We start from the raw sequence: 25,411 nt of genomic DNA, 5'->3' as shown, positions 1-25,411 counted from the left end.
ATATCTATGACCTATAACTGGGCAACACTAAAGAAGGGGAGGGATTGTTTAAGAGAAACTTCTGAGAACATAAGGAGAAAATTTTCCTAGGAAGTAAGACAGGATTGATGTCCTTTTAGAAGGGACCTGCTGTTTTTCTCAAGGGAAGCTCGAGTGGTGGCAGAATCTTTACTGTATAAATGATGGAATTCAATTTAAGTAAGAACACAGAGTTCCATAGAACTGAGAAATAAGCAAGTGAATTAGTCATTACTTACTGATGGATTTCTTATTACCCCGGTAGTAGGGATGGTGCCACATTTGCAATAAATACAAACAAATTAATTTTGGGATAGTGTTAAATTATTACTAAAGATGAATGGTTATTGAACCATATTTCATTGTCCTATGAATTTCCCCCCAAATATGGGCATAATTGTATTAATTCTTTATGACTTTGTTTTTCAGATGACATATTAATTCATTTTGAAGAATGTTTTCCTAGCATCTCCTGGCAAGGGCGGGGGGAACTGCAGTGGCAACTGAAATTACACTTATGTTGAAAATGGTAGGTTCCCTTTAAAGTAATATAGATTGAAATGGAAGATGATCTGCTTAAGAAGGGATATAGTACATACTTTATTGTCCTTAAATCTTGATTAAGTAAAACATACGTGGTTGGGTGTAATAATAAGGTAGTAATGAAACCAATTGCTTTGGTTGAATTTCTAGAAAAAAATTCTGTGGAAAAAAAGCCAGTTTTTTTTTCTTTTCTTCACAGAGTTGTTTAAGCTATTCCATCTCTTCCATAGATATCTACATGTTAATAATTTTAAAAAGAACTTGATTAGAAATGGCTGAGAACTTCATGTAGTAGAACCTAATACTTTTAAAAGGAGGGAATGAATACATAAATGAATTTCTGATGTGATTTTTCTAAGAGACATCTGCTAACTACTTTACATGGTTTCTAGGACAGTTGGAAGGAGGAAGGAGGAAGGAACTTTTTAAAGGGGTATTGCCAACAAAAAAAAATGAGTCAGCTACATACAACATCTTTATATTTGAAGAAAATAATTTAGTGTATTCCTCAAGTAGACTATCAGCTCCATGAAGGAGAGAATTTTGTATTTATAGTTTTTCTCCAGTGTACTAAACATTTTCCTTTCAATTTTTTTTCATTTATTATCTCTTGGGGTTTCATCATGAGTGATCTCTGACATCATTTATGAAGGAAATCCCCAAAGTGTAGGGATTCTATTCACTGGCACAGGTTAGTAACTTGTACAACTTTAAGTCTTTGAGAGTTTCCTAGTATAATCTGGCTCATCTTGATGCACCTCTCATGTATCAGTAGTATGACTGTATCCGTATCTGTCTGACTTCAGTGAAGATAATTATATCATACTGGCACTTGCTGCTGCACACAATGGATGTTTAGTGTTTTTTCAATTTAAATTTCAGCATAAATCAGTCTGACAGACTCAGGCTTCAACTCACAATGAATATTATTACTTAATAGTAATAATAGTATCACTTCTAATAGTAATAATAATATTTAAATAGTGTTTTAACATTAGAAAATGACTTTATAAATATGATTTCATTTGATCCAAAGGGAAAACAATTTTACCAAAGGGTAAAGTAGTTAGCTGATGCCTCTTAGGAAAATCATATCAGAGATTCATGTATGTATTCATTCCCTCTTTTTAAAGGTATTAAGTTCTGCTATATGAAAAATAGTAAACTATACACTCTACAGTACAAGAATATCAGCAAGTTATAGTCTCTACTTTCTAAGAGTATAAGGTCTAATAAGGAGAATCAGAAATATAGATTTTTAAAGATCTATGATACAAAACTGAATGTGGCAAAAGCAAGAAGAAAAACAGTAGGAATAACATTTCAGAAGAATACAAAATGGCTTATGAGGGAGATCAGGGAGTGAAGTTCTATTGAAGTAGGACTTAAAGGACTGGGGAATATTTTGACAAGAAAATGGAGGGAACATTTCAGGCAGAAATTGTAGCCCAATTAAGAGCCCTAGAGGACAAAAATAAGTTTTTAACAGCCTACTGTATGCCAGGAACTCTGGTTTGTTATGTGCTCTACAAATATTATATCATTTTATACTTGTAATAATCTTAGAAATTATTGCTGTTTAGTGATTATGCAGTTGTAAATATTGTAAAGTATGAGAGAGAGAGTGTGTGTGTGTCAGCCTTGCATAGCAATTTTTTTAGATTTTTAAAAGTTTTTAATTAATTTATTTTGAATTATCAACACTTCTATAAGTTTTTGAGTTTTAAATTTTGCTCCCCCTCTCTCCCTACCTCCCTCCCCAAGACAGTGCACAATCTGATATAGGCTATGCATATATATTCCCATTAAACATATTTTCACATTAATGATGTTGTAAGTAAGAATTAGAACCAATAGGAGGAACCACCAGAAAGAGGAAAAAAACACAACAGAAGAAAAAAAAATAGCAAATAGTGTGCTTCGATCTGCCTTCAAACTCCACAGTTCTTTCTTTGGATGTAGATAGCATTTTCCATCATGAGGTCTTTGGAGATGTCTTAGATCCTTGTATTGCTGAGAAGGGTTAAGTCTATCAATATTAGTCATTGCACAATGTAGCTGTTACTGTGTACAATGTTCTGCTTCTGCTCACTTCACTCAGCATCAGTTCATATAAGTCTTTCCAGGTTTTTCTGAAGTCTGCCTGTTCATCATTTCTTATAGCACAATAGTATTCCATTACATTCATATACCACAACTTGTTCAATCATTCCCCAATTGATGGGCATGCTCTCAATTTCCAATTTTTTGCCACCACAAAAAGAGCTGCTACAAATATTTTGATACATGTGGGTCCTTTTCCCATTTGTATGATCTCTCTAGGATGTATCCCTAGAAGTGCTATTGCTGGGTCAAAACATATGTACATTTTTATAGCCCTTTGGGCATAGTTCCAAATTGCTCTCCAAAATGGTTGGATCATTTCACAGTGCCACCAACAATGCATTAGTGTTCCAATTTTCCCACATCTTCTCCAACATTTATCATTTTCCTGTTTTGTCATGTTGGCCAATCTGATAAGTGTGATGTGGTACCTCAGAGTTGTTTTGATTTTCATTTCTCTAATCAATAGTGATTTAGAGCATTTTTTCATATGACTATAGATGGCTTTAATTTCTTCATCTGAGAACTGTCTGTTCATATCCTTTGACCACTTATTTGGCTTGTATTCTTATAAATTTGACTTAATTCACTATATAGTTTAGAAATGAGGCCCTTATCAGAGACACTTGTCGTAAAAATTCTTTCCCAATTTTCTACCTTCCTTCTAATCTTGGTTGCAATGGTTTTGTTTGTGCAAAAACTTTTCAATTTAATGTAATCAAAATTATCCATTTTGCATTTTGTAATGTTCTCTATCTCCTGATTGGTCATGAATTCTTCTGTTTTTCATAGATTTGATAGGTAAACTATTTCTTGCTCTCCCAGTTTGCTTACAATATCAGCCTTTATATCTAAAGGCTTTATTTTGGTATATGGTGTGAGATTTTTGATCTATGCCTAGGTTCTGCCATATTCTTTTCCAATTTTCTCAGAACTTTTTTTTGTCAAAGAGTGAGTTTTTTATCTCAGAAGCTGGTGTTTTTGGGTTTATCAAATGATAGATTACTTTAGTCATGACTACTGTGTCTTACATACTTAACCTATTCCACTGATCCACCACTGTATTTCTTAGCCAGTACCAAGCAGTTTTGATGATTGCTGTTTTATAATACAATTTAAGATCTGGAATGACTAGGCCACCTTCCCTTACATTTCTTTTCATTAGTTCCCTTGATATTCTGGACTGTCTGTTCTTCCAAATGAATCTTGTTATTATTTTTTCTAACTCTATAAAATAAGTGTTTGGTAATTTGATAGATATGGCACTGAATAAGTAAATTAGCTTAGGTAGAATTGGCATTTTTATTATATTAGCTGGGCCTACCCATGAGCAACTGATGCTTTTCCAATTACTTAGATATGACTTTCTTTGTGTGAAAAGTGTTTTGTATTTGTGTTCATATAGTTCCTGAGTTTGTTTCGGGAGGTAGACTCCTAAATATTTTATAGTGTCTACCGTAACTTTAAATGGAATTTCTCTTTCTGCATAGCATTTTTAGAAAAAAATGAACATGTGCTAGGGCATAAAAATACCAAATTTATACAAAAATAGAGAAGGCAAAACTATAAGGGGGGAATCAACCAATAGGGCATTGCAACTTAAAAAATCCCATGAAAAAATTGAACTAGATAAAAATTCTGAAAATCAAGGGGAAAAATCAAAGAAGAAAATCAAAATTGATAAAAATTAAATTGAATTGGCAAATGAAGTAGGATCTACTTTCTTTAAAAAACATGCCTACTAAATGAACTACTAATTTTATATTTAAAAGAGAAAAACAAAGCTAAACTAAACTTCCAAAATCTAAAAGGAGAAAGAAAATTTAACAACAAATAACAATTGAAATTCTCAGAAGTTATTTTAAATAACAGTATTCCAATGAAAGCTTATAACTTAAAATGATATGACTTAAATATTAAGGTTTATATCCATTTTAGTATGTTGTCTGACAGTTTTACTTCTTTTTTATTTTTTTCTCAATTAGATGTAAACATTTTTTTTTACTTTTTTTAAATTTTGAGTTCCACACTTTTTCCCTCTCTCCCACCCTTTCCTCTTGCTTTGAGAAGGCAAGTCATTTGATATAGAGTATACATGTGTAGTCATGCAAAACATTTTTGTATTAGCCATGTTGCAAAAGAAAACATAGACCAAAAAAAAAAAAGAAGAAAAAAAGAAAGAAATTTAAAAAGCATGCATCAGATTTCATTTAGACTCCATCAATTCCTTCTCTGGAGGTTATAGAATTTTTTATCAGAAGTCCTTCAGAATTCTCTTGGAGCATTGTTTTGCTGAGAATAGCTAAGTTATTTACAGTTGATCATTGTACAATATTTCTGTTACTGAGTACAATGTTCTTCTGGTTCTGTTCATTTCACTTTACATCAGTTCATGGAAGTCTTCCCAGGTTTTTCTGAAAGCACCCTGCTCATCATTTCTTATTTCACAGTGTGACATATGAAAAGTCCAAGAGACATAATTTCTAGGTAATTAATAATCAAATGTTACTAATTATGGCTAGCAGACAATTAGTAAAAGAGATGGCAATTTGGCTTTCTCTCATAAACCAAAGATGAATCACAGAGTCCTCTTAACAAAATACAACATTCATTTCTATTAAAAACACTGGAAAGCAAATGAATAAATTGAGCTTTCCTTAAAATAAGTAACATGTAACTAAAATCATCAGCAGGCATTATCTGTTATGAAGGTAAGCTAGAAGCCTTTCCAATTAGATTGGGGTGAAGGAAAGAAGCTCATTATCACCATTATTGTACAGTATTATTCTTGAAATGCTAGCTGTAGCACTAAGACAAGAAAAAGAAATTGAAGGAATTAGAAAAGGAGAAAAGGAAACAAAACTATCACTCTTTGCAGATGATATGATGAAAATTTTAGAAAATCAACTAAAAACTGGCTGAAGTAATTAACAAATTCAACAAAGTTGCAATATATAAAATAAAACCACATAAGTCATCAGAATTTCTATATATTATCAATAAAATCCAACAAGAAGAGATAAAAAAGAAATTCCATTTAAAATAACTGTAGACAACATAAAATACTTAGGAGTCTACCTGCCAAGGTGAAACCGCAAACTATATAACCACAATTATAAAACATTTTCACACAAATAACATAAGATATAAGCAACTGGAGAAATATTAATTGATCATGGGTGGGCTGAGCCAATATAATAAAAGTGAGAATTGTACCTAAATTTGTTTATTCAGTGGCACAGATACAAAATAATAGAAAGTCAATTTTAGAAAGAGCTGAATTTAAAATATTTAATTCCATGGCATTAATAACACCTATTAAGTGAAAGGCATTCAATAACATTTTGGTGACATGAAGCCAGAAATTAAATAGCACCTACTTTCAAGAAGCTTCTATTTGACTGCATCAAATCAATAGCACCACCACCACCGCCAAAAAACAACAACCAAAACAACAACAATAATGACAACTTTAATATAAAAGAGAAGTTGCTTGGGAAAGAGGAAAGAGGGCTTCATTTTAAGTTAGGGTACCTCTATTTGAATCCTGCTCTTACCCTTATTATCTATATGATTCTGGCTAAACCATTTAATATTCTGGGACCCCTTGCCTTATGTATAAAATTAGGAACTTGGATTAGATAATGTCTAAAGTTCCTTTTATTTTTAAATCAATGATCCTAAGACCATATTTCTTTTAAACTTTGTATAAGTCCTTAAGGTGAACTCTGTGCCTAGCACATAGTAGGTATTTAATAAATGACCAATGAATGAATGAATCAGTGAATGAATGAAGCAATGTGCTGGTTATCTTCATCAGCTGTCTCGTGTGATTTTGTTCTTTGATTAAACTATATTTGCTGAAAGTCATGTGGGATGAATTTTTAATGTCAATAAGATGTCTTCAATGGGACAACAATTTATAAAGTATCATAAATGACAAAAGGGAAAATAGTCAGGCCATAAGCAATCTGTGATGTGTGTGTCCCCATTGTGGTGACACCTTTGCTGCACTAAGAAGCAACCTGACTAACTCAGAACCCGAGAGTAAGATATTCAATTACTTTAATAAAATACATATTCACTAAGCCCCATAAAACCTTTCCATGAGCAGTAAAAGTAGTCCATAAAAAAAATGAAACAGGTAATCAGGCATAGCTCTCTTTTATATTAAAGCATAAACAGTCCCTAAGGAATCTGCCTGGGTTCTCAGAAGTTTCCCCACCTCTTTCTTCCCAGTCCTAGATACATCTTTAAACACTCTTTGCCCAAAGGGCCTACTCTTGGGTACCTGATCAATCCAGGTGGTAGAAAGGTTAATTCAAACTCTCTTAGGTTTGTCCCATAATGTCTTGGTTAATAAGAGCTTTGTTGGTACTATGGAAATATAGGAGTTTACTCAAGCCACTTCTACTAGAATCTTAGTCCAGAAAAAATGTGGACAATTGTATTGTCTAATAATTAATTCCTTGATTCTTTCTTTTTACAAACTAGTATTTATTAAATAATAAATTTTGTAACAAAAAACAAAAGATGAGATAGATTAGGAGAAATCTCAAATTACAATAGTTAGACTGCAAGGACTAGACAGCAAAACATAGGGGAACACTATAAAGGATTACAGTCAAGATTTTGCAACAGAAGTTACTAGCTGTTTTCTTTACATTTTCATCTTGAGAAATTGAAGATGAAATGGACACTGTTAGTAGATTTAAAATCTCCCTCATAATTTGCAAATATATCTATTTTCACATTATATTAAGTCTCCTGCTCTTATCAATAACCAGCATTTAATACTGGTCTCAAATTTAGTGTTCTTTCCATATGTTGAGCCATGCAGAGAAATGAGACACAATTCAAGTCAGATAATGGAGACAGTTAATGAACAGAGCATACAGAGTCACCAAAATGATGGAGGATCTCAAAAAAAAAAAACAACTACAAAATAAAGACTTTTAAAAGAAAAAAAACTGGGTATTACTAAGTAGCTTTCCATTAATAACACCCAAATTCCTGATATTTAAACAAATTTTCCAGACTTATTAGGCATTTTAGTTACAGTCCAATTCTTCTCATTCCCGTTTCCCACCACTAACTCCAAAATACATTAGCAGGGGATGAGTGTAATGTCTCCTGGACAAAAATTTACAGATACAATTACCAGCTGTAGTTGTATTCTTGAACACATAGCTGACAACATCTTCCAACTTCAGTTACTAAGCACTGGCCATCAAGTCTCCTAGACCTGATACTGTCTTTCCCTGCTTCATCCCTCGCTGCAGATTGATCAGCTGCTGAATGATGTACATTTAGAACCAAATATTTCTACTGAGTTAAGGATAAGTGTTGTGCAATGTGAGCAGATACATCCTCAATATCACTACTGGTGTCTAATTTGGTTTGCTCAACGGAGGTGCTCTGACTGAAGATAATGATTCATGGTCTTCCTCTCCCTCTCCCTGTGACTCTTTCAGCCATGCTATCTCCACTGATTGCAAGTAAGCAAAAGAATTCTCTAGAGAAGTGCTTGCATGAAGTGAAGGTGTTCTAGGGCCTGTTAACTGCCATCTAGTAAAGTTAAAGGTCAGACAGAAATATACATTAGAGGCAGCACAGAACCCCAAGCCTGGGCTGATCTACTGTCTGCTCCAACTGCAGAGCCCTCTCTTGCTAGTATTAGCATCATAATCCAGCTGAAATCCAGACATTACCTTCTTTGGTATATCTATTATATCCTGTTTAATTTTCCTACACCATCCATGGTTGTTTCTCTTTTGTTGAACCATGTTTTTTTTAAGATCAGCAACATACAGAAATCCAGCAATTAACACTTCAGTGTTCTTCTTACCTTTGGAGAAAGCGTCTCCCCCTTCCCTGCTGGTGCATACTGCCACCGTCATTTATTCCTTCCTAATATAAGGCGTATTTTCCATTGCCTGTACTTGCTTGCTTAAGTTACTCTGTTGATAGTGAAATTGGCTTGTCAAAAAAGTTCTGGGGGGGGGGGGGCAGCGAGGTGGTGCAGTGCATAGAGCACTGGCCCTGAAGTCAGGAGGACCTGAGTTCAAATCTGGCCTCAGACTTGACACTTACTAGCTGTGTGACCCTGGGCAAGTCACTTAACCCCAATTGCCTAAAAAAAAATTCTGCCAAAAAACAAAGTCCTGAGGAATCTCTTACTTAAAGAGTACACATCCCTTTCCACACCATGCATCTTCCTTTAACACAAATAGCAGAATACATGTTTACAAGAAAGACTGAGTGAATAAACACATATTTACAAATAGTTGCCACATCCAGGGCCAGTAAGAGAAGGTCCAGGATTGGAACACCCATTTGCCTTCCTGATTATAGGAAGCATGTTTATTGTCTGATCAATTTCACCACACCTAGTTAACATTTCTATTGTAGAATTCCACTGATGTTTTAAGACAAAAAACATCTTCTCCATAGACAGTTAGTCAAATTAGAATACTTTCCCCTCACTATTGGTTCATTCTTTGTGTTGCAAAAGGAGACCCTACTTGCATCAATTTCTCTGTCTACTAGCATTGTTGATTTTTTTTAGCACCAGTTAACTTAAAGATTACAATGCTGTTGTTTCCATCAAAGCTCTTTAAAAAATTCAGGGTAATTACATCTTCACATTTTGTTCATGAAGACTATTCCATCTCCCAACAACCTCAAAATGTATTATCTGCCTTTCTCCAGAAGCCTTCAGAGAACAAAGTAAGCTTTTATCCTCCCATTGTAGCCACTTCACAGCGTTTTCTCCCAGGCAGACTATCCTGCAGCACTGTGGCCATAAACTGGCCGAGATGATGTGATGGCAAGGTGAACTGGCGCTTCTGGACCTTGATTCTTATTAATGTGCAAATAACAGAAGTTATGGAGCATGGGCAGAGCTACTGTTCCAGCTTTTGGCACATGGCTTATTGTGAAAGCTTTGGACATGTTGGGAAAAAAATACAAAGGAATTCCTTTATTGAACATTGAGTTGGAAGAGCTCCTGACTTATGAGAATATTAGAAGAGTATAACTTAAACTTTGTCTCTTCTCTTCCTGGTTTTATTTTTGGCAAGATTAATCCATCCTATCTTGTGAGAAGTTTAGGAGGGGCCTCGCGTCTATTGAATGGCAGTTGTAAGCTTAAAGCACATATGCCTGGCCAAGCCTGAAACTTGGTCACAGAGCCCTTGTTTCCTCTTCTTTGTGCTGCTTTTACCTTATCACGTGTGACCAAACAGTAATCTTGAGATGAATGTTTCCAATGTTGGAGGTGATGTGAATATGATAGGCCCAGACGACTTGGATCCTTTGCTCAGAGCTGCATCAGGTACCAGACCCAGTCATTGTCCTTCCTACTGAAAGAAGACCAACATAATATCACAATATCAGAGACAAAGTACAATGTGTCCAACTATGGCTGATTGGACGTATAACAGGAGATTGTCGCCATTAGGATTAGACTAAAATGTCTAAGAAGTCTCTGGAAAATTTGTTTAAATGTCAGGAATTTGGGTGTTGTTAGTAGAATTATCCCCTGATTGGACTTGCCAGAAGATGTAAGCCTGGAGACAACTATTTAAACAGGTGAAATATGGAGTGCCAATTTAAATATAATACAAAATGCTCTAAGTTGCAATGGTTTTAATCTAAACTTTTTCACAAAATATGACAGTACTGCATTTCATTATCTTGTTTTAAGTCTCTTGACATGTGCTTTTGAATCTTGTGTGCCTTAAGTATATCTCTTATATAAAGGAAATAAATAGCTGTCCTCCCTTGTTTGGTTCTTGTTATATGAGTACAGTTTTAGACATGCACACACACACACACACACACACACACACACACACACAAGAGAAACCTTAAACATGAGCCAACCCTTAGCTGTAAGTAATTTTCTACAGGACACCATGGTGTGGGAGAGAGGGCTTAAAGAGTCAAAGAATATGAGAAAATGTGTCTAATCCTGCTTATTAATGACCAGGTGCACCCAGGCCTGAACATGGTCACCACACAAATGCTTCTGGGGCCGACGGTCATTTTAATCATGAGGGAAAGGGCAGAACACTCAGAACTTTGGCCACTCTTCCCAATATATACTTATTTTTTTCATCACAGTCAAACTTTGTGTAAGTCCCTCCATTAATTTTTGATAAGATATACCCAATTTACTGGAAATCTCCTGCTAGGTAATTTAATATCCAAGGGGTACTAACTAGATCCTTAGTTAAGGTTAGAGAAAATTGTGAGATCTTGGTTGCCTTTTGATGAGAAAAAATAGGAAAAAGCACATCTCCATTATTAGCAACCAATCCAAGTTTGATTCAGAGTTTCTATCCTCTCCATTGCCTCCCACCCCATCTTTGTTACCATATGTCCTAGAGAGATGTTATCCCTTTATAGGCCTCTTTTTATACATCTATATCAAAGGGAGGTTGGAGTAGATGATATGTAAGATCTCTGACAACTACTAAATTATGTATTTTTAAGAGATTAAGTCCCATTAAATATTTTTTCTGATTGCCTGATTTCTACTTTTACCTACCCCTTATGAATCAGTCACTATTTCAACTCAAGATGCCATCTATAAGTTAATTATCCCATATTATGGAAATTGATTCTTAGACTGGTCAAACACCCAGGACCACTTAGCACTTTAGTATAAAATTCTGATGAAGATGAATAACAAGTATTCCCAAAGAAAAATGAAAAAATATAATAGTTAATTGAAACTATATAACTATTTTATGTAGGAAAAATGTAATTACCTAATTGGAATTAAGCCAAGTCTATGTGTTAACTCTCTTTGATTTAGTAAGGATGCCAAGGGATATTTCTTCTCTGCATGTGGTCAGGACCTTGGCTTTACATCATATTTAGAATATCATTTGTGAGAATTTATTAATTTAATCTGACATGTTTGCTTGATGTTTTAATTTGCCCAAAGTGTACTTAATTATTAATGCAATATTTCAACTAACAATGACTAGCGATTACAAGGAGCAGTACAAATGTCAAAAGTCAAACCCACACTTATTAGTAATTACTGTGGACTCGTTACCCACCATCATGCCTTAGTGTGTGTTTTTATGATCTTATGAAAAGTGATCTTAGAAAACAAATCCAACACATTCTGATATCTACTCGAGGGTAGTAAAGTTGTTTGATGCAATCCCCAGGACACACTTTAAAAATCCAATTTAAAATATAATGTAATGAGGATAAATGTTGCTTTTTAGGACATTTTACAATATGCATTCAGAAATGAAGCATGTCTTAGGTTGAGGTGGGAGAGATTCCTCTGGGTAGTTCCCTTTGAAACACAAATGAGCTCATGATCATCTCTCAGCAGGAAAAAGTAACTCCATCAATACTTGCTGATTTGCAAATGAGGCAAGCAGGCATGAAGACTTTGATTTTAATTAATGTAGCAGTTAGGGGTCCCTGTCACACAAGTATCCCTTGAAAATCTAACTCATATTTGAGGTACTCTGTGGGTCAACACCCTCTCAAATCGATAGGTCATGATTCCCCACCAATGTATTTACTTTGTTAGCCAACCAAAGGACACATTAGTTCAAGGCAAAAAAGAAAATAAAAAATAAGAAAGCAAGAACAAAACTAAATCTAAATAAAAATCTAATTATACAGTCTAGCAAATTGAGTAAAAAGAAAATAGTCTGCTATTCACCTGCAGAGTAATGCTCCAACATGGTACTTATGGGGACTAGACCTTTGTAAATACCTTAGTAAAATTAACCTCTAAGTGCCCTTAGGCAATACCTAGGTAAGGTCTGCAAGGCTTAGTATGAAGTATCATTTAAAACCTTGTTTTCTCAAACAGGCTGTTTCCCAAGTATGCTCTTTCCAAAACTACATCCTCATGCCTTGTTGCTCAATCTGTTCTTTTTTCCCCACTTGCCACCTGATTGCCAAGCTAACTACTGAACCCACATATTCTCCCCGTTAATCAAAAACTCCACATAAGACCTCTTGTCAAATACTCAGTGTGCTTCAGATAAGCCCACTATGGGCCGAGCTGCCTTCTATTTTGTCCATGGGACATTGAGAGTACCAGGAGCCACGTGATCTCCAAATCTGTAAGTTTAATCGCTTTCCCTAATCTCAGCAGCCCTACTATATAGGAAGGCATCAAACAAGAGAGGAAAACATGTAGAGATTGCATCCCCAGGAAAAATATATGGTTCTCACATATGACAAACACATATGGCCAGGCACCCTGCGTGCAGAAACACATATGACAGGAATCTGAGTGATTAAGATGCATGTATGGCAGGCATACAAGTAAGTATACTTTTGGCTAGTGTGCATATCTGGTCAGGGAAATTCACTCTTACAGTGGTGGAGAGCTCTGATGTTCTCTAGTGATGCTATTTCCTCAGAATCCTATTTATCATATCTCTGCTCTCCACTGTATGCCACCTCCTTACTATTACTGGTCTCAAAATATGTCTTTGCTATTTATAGTAACAGCGACAGCTAGGTGACACAGTAATAGAGTGCCGGCCCTGGAGTCAGGAGGACCTGAGTTCAAATATGGCCTCAGACACTTACTAGCTTGTAGCCCTGGACAGGTTGCTTAACCCTGTTTGCCTTAGTCCCTTACATTTAAAATGAGCTGGAGAAGGAAATGGCAAAGCACTCCAGTATCTTTGCCAAAAAAATCCCAAATAGGGTCACAGAGCTGGACTCAATTGAAATGATTCAACAACAGTATTCATAGTGATGTTTCTGACAGTCATGATCACTGAGCTAGACTCTGGTTGTTTTCAGCTATTCACCTTCTTTAGGGTTGTCTATTATTCTATACTACCATTTGCTTGGATGCTAATAAAGATCTCTCTAACAAGAGTGATGGGTCAAAGCTCTTTGTTTAGATTGCATTAAGCAAAAATTACCAGAATCACCTAGGGTAAGATAAAGCCTATTCTTTTTTATTGTTTTTTTTTTCTCAATGATGATTCAAGTTCCTTTAAGTTTGTCAATTATCAGGTTTAAAGTTAGAAAAAAAAACTTTTACATTTCTCATTGTATTCTGATCCAAAACCTATTTCACTGGGAAAAGAAGGGGGGTCTTCTCTACAATTCCATTATATTTTCTCTTTGATATGCATATGAACCTGGGAGACATAATGAGTTGGATGAAGCCTAGAGTATCATGGGTTTATGTTCCTATATTTATTATAATTGTCTGTTATTATCAATAATGATGGTTTGGGAATATAGTATAGCTATCAGAAATAATATTACTCTCCTTAGATCATTAAATGTTGTAGATGCACAGATAGATCACAGATAGAGAGATAGATAGATGATAAATAGTTATACATTGAAATATAGTATGTGTGTATATTCCCATCCCACACGTAATGTTGATTAATGATGACATAAAATGTCTCCTATTCTCTAGGAGCTCACAGAATGGTAAAAGTAAAATATATTTTAAAATAAATATTGAATTTTGTCTGTAACTATATTAACCAAAGATGTTCAAGTATTTGATTTTTTTATGTTTTTCAACATTTCCTTTGTCCCAATTAAAATGATAACAAGCAAATAACCAGTTAAGATAAGTAAGACGTTATTTATGATCCAACTATTTTTGAGACTGAGTTGTATGGGCTAGTGCCTCTCCTGCCCTTGATTTTCTAGCATCTTTGAAGAGTCAAGTTGCAAAATAATTTCAGAAAGTAGTTTGATCATGACATAGTTAAGGGACCTATATTGCCTAAGAATATTTGAAATTAATCATAAGGGTTACTTACAGACCATCATTTAGTTCACTTTTCTCATTTTATAGGCCAGAATAAATTGAAATTCTTCTCAGACCAATAAGACAAAAAAAGTTAATAGTGTGGCTGACAGTAGAAAGAACCCAAGATTCCTTACTTTGAAACCAATGCTTCCTTTGCTTTACTCCATGTCTCACTTGAAAAGAGAATTTTAAAAATGCCCTTACTGTTCCTTGGAGAATTTTAATGATAAACAACAAACTTGCCCCCAAAAATACAGAACAAAGTGAGAAAGGAGGTTTAAAGACACTGTTGAGTTTGCCCATATTTACTTTTGAAATGTTCTATTTTCCAGACTGACTGCTCTATTGCCCCATGGTACTTCCAACTACTACAACTTTTTTTTTTCCTTACTTACTCTGCTGATGGCTGGATTAAAAAATTATCCCAGCCAAGTGCTCAGTTGGACCTCTTCCAATGACTAGCAATTCCTGATAAATGACATGAAGGAAACAGCACACTGTACAATATTCCTGACAATGTACCCAGTGATTAGAATGAGATGATATGCCATTATGGTATCTACTAAGTCAAATGAATTGGGCTTCCTTAAACACAATGGATCAGCTGCTCTCATGCTGGGCTTTTGTTAAAGACATGGCAGTCACTCAGCGCTGTCTTAGAAACAGCTGGAAATTGACTAAGACTTACAGCTCTTGCAACAGAACAAGATGCAATTCAAAGGCTTTTTAGTTTCTAACAACTACAAAGAGAACACTAACTCAGCTTATATATGTAACAAAGTTATGGAAAAGCAATAGGGGGTTAGAAATATCCGGATGTAGGATGTAGGCATAGAAATTGTCCAGTTTCCTGCATGATAGGATATAAGGGTTTAATTACCAACTGCTATGTTTCAGAACTGGAGCAAGTATCTTGTATCGATAATGTGAGTACACTGACAGGAGTCTGAGGAAAGAGAAGAGTCAAAAACACACAAGTGGGCTACATAATACTCCTGAGTGTAGCCTGAATAAAATTAAAATGTAATTGAGAAATATTTAACAAAATCAATAAAAATACAATAAAACATCGATAATACCACATTTTAAAACTGAGTCAATATGAGGCCCACAGGGATTCTTATGTATAAATTTGTGGTCTCCATTTCAGCTTGAGTTTGACCGCATGGATGCAGTCTAATCCCTTTCATTTTATAGAAGAGGAAAATGAACACTAGAGGGGGGCAATAATTTTCCAAAGATCATTCCAATTTTCCAATACTTCAACAAATCTATGAATTCCCTCCAATGTTATACTGCAACCGATTCCTGCTTACCTTTCATATGTAAATCCTGACTATGTCATCATGGAAATCTTCCACAGAAAAGCAGGGTTATATCCATCATCATTATCATCATAGTAGTAGTAGTCTTCATTTAATTACTTAAAGAGCTTTTTCATTTTTATAGAGCACTTTTACCATATCAACCTTTCAAGGAAGACAGTGCGAGTTTTATTATCATTCCTATTTTATAGATTAGAAAACCCAAGCACAAAGAGGTTGAGTGATGTTCCTCTAATTATAAATATTAAAGCTGGGACTCAAATTCAGGTACTTTGACTCCAAATCTATGGCTATCTCCACTAAATGCTAGATTCTTGGAAAGGAAATTGAATAACCAAATTCAACAACAACAAATATATATATATATATATATATATTTACTTATCTATAAGGTACACAAGGATAACTTTGCATTGACAATCTCTTTGTGCCTCAATCTAGTAACTACTACTTACATTCAAGGTGTAAGCTGATTTCCCTCCTAAAAGAGAAAGGAAAAGAATTCAAGGGACTGATTTTAAGATGTGTGAATGAGGTCCATGATATAGAGTTGGAAGGCATCAGTGATGCCCTCATTTTACCAATGAAAAAATGAGGTCAAGGAAAATTAAGTGATTTTCCTAAATTTATGTTGGCAATGAATATTAGAGGTGGATTATAAACCCAGAGCTTCTGAATCCACAGTGAGCCATCTTTTCCTTTTATCATGCTGCCTCACCCAACCAAGGATTAATGAATATTTTGTTTGTTGTTGTTGTTATTTTCATTTTTAGTAATACTGTATTCTCCCTGATTATTTGGAGAGTGAGGATTTTTCCTTAGAGGAAAAAAAATTGAAGCGCTCTTTGAAGATCTTGTGTTTCTTTTGTTAACTGGTTTTGCCATTGATTTTTTTTTTTAGTTTTGAAATTGATTGATCATTTTGGCCTTTTACTAGGAAACTGGATTTGGCCTAGCTTCATTTAACTTCTTGGATTCAAGTGCTTCCATAGCTGGTGGAAAAAGTAAAATGATGTCAGATGCAGTCGGGAAGAAAATGATACAAGATACAGGGCTGGTATGGATATTAAAGGTGAAATAAGCACAATGACATCCAGGGCCATGCCTACTTCTATTACCACTAAACTTATTACAATTAGGTAATGTTATGTGGACCTTACACTCAAAGGAAATTGTACTTCATGTCAATAATATGGTTGTAAATAAAAAAAAAAATAGGAAAGTTGTGGAACAGCATTCTCTCAGACCCTGGAACCAGCCTCCTGTTTTCCTGTTTGCCTGTATAGGTACAATCATTGTAATCACTGCAAAGGAGCTCCAGTTTCCTCAGGAATTTAAGGTCTGAACTTTGAAGGGTAGAGCCAAGATGGTGGAGCAGAGAAAGTACGCAACTGAGTTCTCCAAACAACTTTAAAACAATGCTTGAAATTAATTTCTGGAGAGGCAGAGTCAACAAAAGGTCAGAGTGAGACAATTTTCCAGTCCAGGAAAAGTTAAAAGGTTGGAAAGAGACATCTGTGACACGGGGTTGGAGGCTAGCCCAGAGTCCATATAGATGCCATGGCAGTGATGCTGGGATTTGGTGGTGGTGACAGAAGAAACAGCAGCTTTGGGAGTTTTCAACTAGAAGTAGGAAGGGGACCTGAAAACTGGTCAAAAAGAGATTACTGTGGACCTCCGTATTAGCACTGAATGCAAGACTGGATGATATTTTGCAAATCCATTTTCAATACCCACTTCTGATTTATAGGTCTAGGGCAGACAGGAGCACTATCAGGTCAAGAGGGAGCAGGAGCCCTGAGAAGCAGTTGCACTTTTGGTCCCAAGAATTCAGGGACCCTAAGGAACAGTATTACTTGTGATCCTAAGGAATAGGGGCCATGAGGAACAATATCAGTTGCAATGCTGAGTGATCAGGGACATTTCCTGTATAAAGGCCAGAGTGTGGCTCAGGAGAGCAGTGAACTCAGCTCTCCTCAGAGCATATGACCAAAAAAAAAGTACCCAAAACTTCCAAACCCCCAGAACTAGCTTTGAAAACACTAGTGTGAAAAAGTCTGAAGCTTAAGACGGTGCCCCTCCACCACCACCACCACCTCCCCACACCAGGAACAAAGTCCACCTTTAACATAAAGTTCAAAATCAAGAAATAGTTGAACATCAATAAAAAAAAAATGTGCATTGGACCAAATCCAACAAGAATTCCTGGCATAGGTAAAACTAATTTTCAAAATCAAGTAAAAGTGGCAGAGGAAAAATTAGGTGGAGAAGGAGCTAGCACACACCTGGTGAGTATAGTAGCACAGGGGCAGGAATCCTTCTGGCTGTGGGCACTTGCAGGAATGCAGAGTCCTTGTTACAGTTCCAGGGCAGAAATGACAGCTGCAGTTTTCAGCCATCAAAGGGACCACAGGGAGCAAGATCATTTTCAGGACAGCGGCTCTAGCCATGGCTTAGGAGTAGAGTGGAGAGGCCAAGGTTAAGACCTGTGACAGATCTCAAAAAACAAGAGTAAGAAGGACCTGAGGCATGAGACATCATTCCCCACAATTCTGGACTAAAACTTAATTACACTAATAGTTGCTAAACAAACAAACAAATACAATAAACTAAAACAAAAAAATGAACAAGCAAAGGAGAAAGAACCCAAGCATAGATAGCTTCTATACGGATAGAGAAGATATGGGTTCATATTCAGAGGAAGATAATGGAGCTAAAAAAAAGTCATTCAATTTTCAACGAGAAATATCAAATGGTCCCAAGCACAAAAAGAATATTTGGGCAAATTTGAAAAGGACTTTAAAAATCAAATAAGAGAGTTTGAGCAAAAATTAGAAAAAAAAATAAGAGCAATCCAAGAAAATCAGGAAAATTATGAAAAGAAAGTTAATCAACTTGAAATAGAGAATCAGAAACTTAAGGAAGAAAATAAATCCTTGAAAACTGGAATTGGGAAAAGGGAAGGTAATGATTTTTCTAAGATATCAAGACATGATTAAACAGAATAAAAATAATAAAAAAGAAGAGAATGTGAACCATCTCATTAGAAAACCAACTGATCTGGAGAACAGATTGAGGAGAAATAATATGAAAATAGTTAGACTACCTGAAAATTATGATACAAATGAATTTTGGTACATTTGTAGTCAGGTAGTGGGTAGAAGTAAATAGGAGGAGTGAGGAGGGATAGGAATAGGGAGAAAAGCACAGTGAGGAAAAATAGGAAGGAGGAAAATATACAACAACAATGTTGATACACATACAAAAATTATCAAGGAAATTTGCTCTGGAATTCTACAGCAGGGGTGAGGAACTTGTAGCTTTAAGGCCACATGTGGTTCTCGGTCTTCAAGTGTGGCCCTTTGATTGTATCCAAATATCACAGAACAAATCCCCTTAATAAAAGCATTTGTTCTCTGAAATTTGGACTCAGTCAAAAGGCTGCACCAAGGACTTAGAAGGCCACATGTGGCCTCGAATCCATGGGTTCCCCACCCCTGTTCTAAAGCAAGAAGGCAAAGCAGAAATAGAAAAAAAATCCACCAATATACACCTGAAAGTGACCCCAGAAGAAAAAACCTAAAGAAATATCATAGCCAAGTTTCAAAGCTCCCAGGTTAAAGAGAAAATATTGGAAGCAACAAGAAAAAAAATTGAATATTGTGGAGCTACAATAAGGATTACACAAGACCTAGTAGCTATTATGTTGAAAGGTTGTAGGTATTGGAATTCTATATTTCATAGAGCAAAAGAACTGGGGTTATAACCAAGAGTAACTTACCCAGTGAAGTTAAGTATAATCATGAATGAAAAAAGGATGTTTAATAAACTGAAAGACATTCAGGTATTTTAAACAAAAAATAGCAGATCTTAAGGGAAAATTCAACATATAACATGCAGGAGAAATATAAGGTAAACATTAAGGACCAATTATAAGATACTCAATAGTGTCAAATTGTTTACTTCTATGTGAAAATATTATCAGTTCTTTTATGACTGTCATTTTTATTTGGGTAGTTTAAAAGAAAGACTTGGGCTGAGCTGAGTAGGGAGAGATAAAATGTAGCACTTATACAAATGAGTCATAAAAAGCAAAACTGATACAGAAGAAGCTAGTGGGGGGGTGGGTAGTGCTGAAACTTTACTTTTATCAGGAATGGGTTAAAGATGGAAATACATACACATATGTGTATGCATGCATGCATGCATGTATGTATAGAAGTACTCTAAATTCAGAAAGAAATAAGAGGGCACAGGGATAGGGTTGGGGGGAAGGATAAGGGAGAGACTCTAGTAGAGGTGGGTATGTTAAGGAACAGAAGGGCAAGGTAGTGTGGTAGAAGTAAAGCAGAGTAATGAGGAGGGTTAGGAATAGGGTGAGAAGCACAATGAGGAAAAACAGGAAGGAGGAAAATATACGAGTAATTGTAACTTAGAACATGAATGGGATGAATTTACCCATAAAATAGAAACTGACAGCAGACTGAAAAATTGAATTCAACAATATATTGCTTTCAGGAAATTCTATAAAAATGAGAGATACACAAAAAGATAAAGTAAAGGTCAGGAGTAGAATTTATTATGTAAAAAAGCAGGTCTAGTAATCATGATCTTAGAAAAAGTTAAAGCTAACATAGTTTTAATCAAAAGAGTAAAATGAGGAAACTACATTGTCTAAACAATATTATTCAAAATTATTTTAGGCCATTCAAAATAACTAGACAGTATAAAATATCTGAGAATATATCTGCCAAAACAGACGTAGAAACTGTATGAACATAAATATAATATACTTTTTATACAAATGAAGTCAGATCTAAATAATTGAAGTAATATTTATTGTTCACAGGTAGGTAAAGCCAATATAATAAAAAATGCAATTTTACCTAACTAATCTATTTATGCAGTATCATCCAAATTAAATTACTTAAAATATATATCATACGGAATAGAAAAAATAATGACAAAGGTCATTTGGAAGAACAAAAGTTCAGGAACTTCAAAGAAACCGGGGGGGAGGGGTGAATAAGTAAAGGAAAGAGATAAAATAGTATCAGACTTTTGACTATATTTAAATGTGAAAGAATTCTTGAAGTGTAAAATGGATAATTTTGATTATTTTAAACTAAAATTTTCTCATAGTAAGTAAAACCTATGCAGCCAAGAATAGAAGGAATGCAGAGAATTGAAGGGGAAAAAAAACTTTCATAAATAATTTCTCAGATACAGTATGATTGGGTTGGAATATTGCCATGGTGTAGGAAATGAGCTGGTTGATTTAGGAAAAAAAACATAAAAAGACTTGGACTTATGAAGGAAGATGTTATCTTCCCACAGAGAAACAGATAATGAGTGGAATTAAGCATAGCATGGTCTTACAAATAGATGTATGAGTGTATATGTGTGCATGTGCATGTTTACATATAGATAGATAGATAAAGATATAATGTAGATATAGATATATAATAGATATAGATACAGATATGCATATGTGTGTATCCATACTTAATTGTTGGGAGGAAAAAAATAAAATGAAAAGTGCACAGCAGAGAACAAAAGAAAACCTACAAGGAAGCAAAAAAAAGCTGAATAGCTTTGAAAACAACATGTAGTATTTATTATATAGGTTTTCTTGAAATGGAAATGTATTGTTTTATATTGAATCCTCTTTTATGTTCTGCTGTGTACATGGCAATTTTTTTTTCTTATTTTGTATTTAAGTTTAAAATAAACTTTAAAACTAATCAAAATAAATGTGAATGAAATGAATTCACCCATAAAATGGAGATGGATAGCAAAATTAATTATAAACTAGAATTCTTGTTTACAAGAAAAACACTGGAAGCAGAGAGATGCACACTGAGTTAAAACAGGGGGCTGAGGCAGAATCTAGTGTATTTCAGCCAGTATAAAAAAGGAAGGGGCAGAAATCATGATCTAAGACAGGGATAAGCAAAGAATCTAGATCTTGCTAAAAGGAACCATGGGAAATGAAGTAATACCAATACTAAAAATAAATGCACTCAATAGCGTAGCACACAAACTCTTAAGGGAAACTTTAAATAAGTTACAGAAGGAAATAGAGAGTAAAACAGTATTATTGGAAGACCTCAACATTCCCCTCCCAGAGCTAGATTAATCTGAACAATAAGAAATAAGAAATAAGTTACAGAAATGAATAGAATCTTAGAAGAGTTGCATATGATGGGCCTCTGGAGAAAACTGAAAGAGAATAGAAAGGAGTATTCCTTTTTCTCAAATGTACATAACACTTTCACAAAAATTTACCATGTATTGGGGCAAAAAAACCTCACAACCAAATGCAGCAAGCTAGTAATATTAAATGAAGCACTGTCCTCTAAATTTGATAAACTGTATCAGAACACCAGATGACCCGCCTCAGTAATGGATCACGTTAGGCCATACTCTTACCAAAAATACTACAAGACTTAAAGATCAAATGGGTTGAGATTAGTTGTAAACCAGAGTCCTAAGATGAGGGGGGGGCAGCAAAAGAAATGGCCCTCCATTTTTTTCAGAGGTAAGGACAATGAGAGTTATATATTGAACATTCAGTCAGATGTGATTGGGTTGTTGGTTAATTTTTCTCAATAGCTCTCTCTCTCTCTCTCTCTCTCTCTCTCTCTCTCTCTCTCTCTCTCTCTCTCTCTTTTTCTCTCTCATTCATTGTTATACTGCCTTGCTATGTTGGAGAAGGGGGAAGGATATATTTGGAAATGAAGGTGATGTAAAAATAAAAGACAGCACTAACATTGAAACAGTAATTTCCAAAGCATAGAGTGGTGGAAAGCACACAATACATGAAAGTTAACACTTTGTCTGAACTCAAGCCATTTCCAAAAATCTTAGATTTTTTTTTTTATTTCAGATGTCTGCAAGTACCTCACACTGACTGATGTTGATATTCTATTTATTCCCAGGCAGCTCTGCTGATCCTTTTCATTCAACCACTTTGATGAGTTGCAGGTGTTAATAAATTAGAGTAGAGAAAACCCTATTACAACCTGCAGAGCAATACCCCTTCAAGTCCCCAAATCTTACATTATCTACTGCATTGGCCTAGCTAATGTTTGATGAGTAAATGAGTGAATAACATCATGTCCATGTATTCAGAGAAACTCTAAGTTCCTTTTCCAAATGTTTCCCCATTAGGTTTAAATAAACTGCAAAACAAAGTAGATTTAACAATAGCTATCAGTATATAATTTCTGGAAATAGTGGAGTGCATTTCTTGCCCTAATAAATCCTCTACAGTTATTGTCAAACAAATATTGAGTAGTTGGTGTAACAAAAAGGAGAAAGTATCTATAAAAGCACTTAATCGATGTCTCTAAAATGCATATTGGAATCCTTCACTATTCCTTAATAGGCAACAGAAGCAATCTTTTCTAACTATTCTATTTCTGTCATGACTTCAAGATTTTTATAGGACTCTAAGTAAAGTTTTATTCCCATCAGTCCATATACGCCGTTACATAAATCACAATTTGGGACCCAAGGAAATAATTTATAAGAACATGATAGGCTTAATCTATATTAAAATAACTCCCCATAGGACAAGGATGTTATAATTAACCAATTATCATTAGTTTCCAATGTTACAGTATAAAATAGGTACATTTATAACTGCAACTATGCAATAGGTAGACACAGAGACCTTGAGGCATTAGCAATACCTCTACAAATTTATATTTTAAACAAGAAAATGAGAGTTCTCTATAGAGTCATACAGGCTTCAAAGTCATAGCTATAGGGAAAACAAGTAATACTCCATAGATTCATAGTTTGTTTGGATTCAATGGTCTTTCACTTTTACTTTTTCTATTTTGTTGGGGTTCCTTTTATTTTTACCTTTAGCTTCCAGCTTTGCTCTGAACACATTTTCACCTTGCTTGCACAAGACATGACCCCTTAAGAAAAGAAGTGGTCTAGCTTGGGATCACATACTGTAGGGTTTAGTCACATAGTCTTCCAAATCTAAGGTAACCAACTCAAATCCTACTTACTTCAGGAAGCCCTTATGATCTCCCTGATTTATCACGGCACTAGTCACTGGTACTACACACATTAGCACTTGATTCTACATTGTGTTAGTTTATCAGCAAACAGCTAGTAAGATTATATTGAGAGAATGTACCACAGGATAAAATCCAATCTGGTAAGCATGTGTTCAGCCTCTTATACGAGTAAATTACTATACTAGGCACAAGAACAAAATAGATAGGTAGGTTGGCAGGAAGGTAGGTAGGCAGATAGAGAATAGATAAAACATTGAGATGAAACATATAGAGAAGTACATGAATAAGCATTTGCAAAAAAAAAAAAAGACTCACAATCAATGCATTGATTGGAATTATTTCATTTTCTCATTACTTCTCATTCTTTTTCATCTATGTCATACGACTTAAGTCTTAAAGGAGTAAGAGATTCTAAGAGGTAGAAATGAGGAAGGAATGCATTCCCAGATGAAGGTCAAATTTTGAAAAGGCACAGAAGTGGAAAATAAAATAAAAACTGGGGAAATAAGTAGCTTTGTTTGGCTAAAGGATAGGGTATGTGAATGTTCAATAAACTTATCAAAGTAGATTGAAGCCAGATTGCAAAGGATTTTAAGGACAAGTTAAAATATTTACAGATTATGATATATATGTATATATGTGTGTATACATATACATATACATATATATGCATATGTGTTATTTCATTGAATACTCCCAAATTACACATAAAGAGATTTTGAGATTCATTTTTTTTTGCATTGTCAAGCAAATTCCCTTTCTGTCCTGCTTCCCTTCCCCCAGGGCAAGGGGGCCTTTCCCGTTAATCCCTCAAGCTACCTGGACTACAAGACTGCTTCACATCATCTTTCTTCTGGGTCAGCTGTTCTAGGGTTTTTCCTTGGGTGATATTTTCTGGATTTTCAGAGGTTAATATGGGAGGGTAAGAGCGACTTACCTCTTACTCCACCATTTTGGCTCCTGGAAGTGGAACTCCCTGATCTGAGTACTTATCATTTTAAGAAAGGCTCCATTTATTCCTATACTTTCTAATTTTTTAATAGTAATGAGTATTGTAGTTTATCAAAAGCTTTTTCTGCACTAATTGAGATAATCTTATAATTTTTATTGATATTGTCAATTATACTGATAGTTTTCTTAATATTGAACTAGCCCTGCATTCCTAAAATAAATCGCACCTATTCATAGTGTATGGTCTTTGTTATATATTACTGTAATCTCCTTGCTAGTATTTCATTTAAATTTTTTCATCAATATTCATTAAGGAAATTTGTCTATAATTTTCTTTCTCTGTTTTTGCTTTACCTGGTTTATGTATCAGCACCATATTTGTGTCATAAAAAGGAATTTGTAAGACTCCTTCACCATTTTTTCAAATAGTTTATATGGTTTTGGGATTAATTGTTCCTTAGATGATTTATAGAATTCAACTGTAAATCCTACAAGTTATCCTAAAGACAGCAAGTTATCCTGGAAGTTTTTTGAGCTGGAGAGTAATGTGGTTAGACATGTTTTAGGAAGATTATTTTATTCACTGTATGGATGAAAGGATGAATGGTGAATAAATTGGATAAAAAGGCTAATTAGAATACTATTAC

General features: G+C 34.8%; 1 pseudogene; it reads right to left on the bottom strand.

Moving 5' to 3' along the window:
• Positions 1 to 7,821: 7,821 nt before the first annotated feature.
• Positions 7,822 to 9,064, bottom strand: LOC114045172 (annotated as a pseudogene).
• Between the last annotated feature and the right edge of the window lie 16,347 nt (positions 9,065 to 25,411).

The sequence above is a fragment of the Vombatus ursinus genome, unplaced genomic scaffold (assembly GCF_900497805.2).
Source record: "Vombatus ursinus unplaced genomic scaffold, bare-nosed wombat genome assembly UNPS02014778.1, whole genome shotgun sequence".
Taxonomy (NCBI): domain Eukaryota; kingdom Metazoa; phylum Chordata; class Mammalia; order Diprotodontia; family Vombatidae; genus Vombatus; species Vombatus ursinus.
This window is presented reverse-complemented; position numbering and strand designations above follow the sequence as displayed.